The 759-nt window shown below is 46.0% G+C and overlaps 1 non-coding gene across 1 annotated transcript; it reads left to right on the top strand.

Annotated features, from left to right (window-relative positions):
• The first annotated feature begins 464 nt into the window (after positions 1 to 464).
• TRNAT-AGU lies at positions 465 to 539 on the top strand. The gene has a single exon. It is a non-coding gene; the product is annotated as a tRNA-Thr (tRNA).
• The last annotated feature ends 220 nt before the right edge of the window (positions 540 to 759 follow it).

Here is a 759-nt window from a genome sequence, read left to right as displayed (position 1 = left end):
ATTTTTGGTGACAAGTGTTGAAAGGAGCCATTAGACAAATGTGGAGACAGGAAAAATGTCCCCCAATTGAACTGGCATCTGTGGATGCTGAAGCCACAACACAAAGTGCTAAACACTATATGAGAACGGGTGGTGTCAGAAGAGTCTCTACCAAAACCTTTCCCACCAGCAGGGGCATCTCTGTGCACAGAACTCCTGGTAGCGTGATGGCTGCAGGCAGTGGAGAACTCCATTTTGGCATCTCTTTGTCAGTGAACATCTGCAGTGGCTGCTTAAAGGTCTCTGGATAGTGATCTTTGGGAAGAGTTTGCTGAAGTGTCTTCCTAGTAACCAGGAGATCCTGGCTTGGCCTGACAGTTCTTCCTTGCAAGTCTTGAGGGAAATGGGGAATGTCTGTAGTTTGGAATTTGCAGGTGTTGTCCTGGACCATCAAATGGAACAGTTGCAAGTATTTTCTTGAGGCAGGCACCATAGCTTAGCTGGCTTAAAGCACCTGTCTAGTAAACAGGAGATCCTGGGTTCAACTCCTAGTGGTGCCTTGTTGTATGGCTTTGTCTCCTCTGCTCACATTTTCCTGTGTCTTTCCGGGAAACAGAAGAGACCTCCCTTGTTATCCAAGTAATTGCTTGCTAAGGAAAAGGTTTCTTTGGAGAGAAACATTGGAAAGAATCAAATCACAAGCCTGGAGTTGATGAAAAGGTTGCTGTGACTGACATTAGCGTGGTGGTTGCTTCAACTACAATTGCTGCAACACAAGAG

Source organism: Mauremys mutica, unplaced genomic scaffold, assembly GCF_020497125.1.
Source record: "Mauremys mutica isolate MM-2020 ecotype Southern unplaced genomic scaffold, ASM2049712v1 001638F_np12_obj, whole genome shotgun sequence".
NCBI lineage: Eukaryota > Metazoa > Chordata > Testudines > Geoemydidae > Mauremys > Mauremys mutica.
The sequence above is the reverse complement of the archived record's forward strand: the minus strand, read 5'-3'. Positions and strand labels throughout refer to the sequence as shown.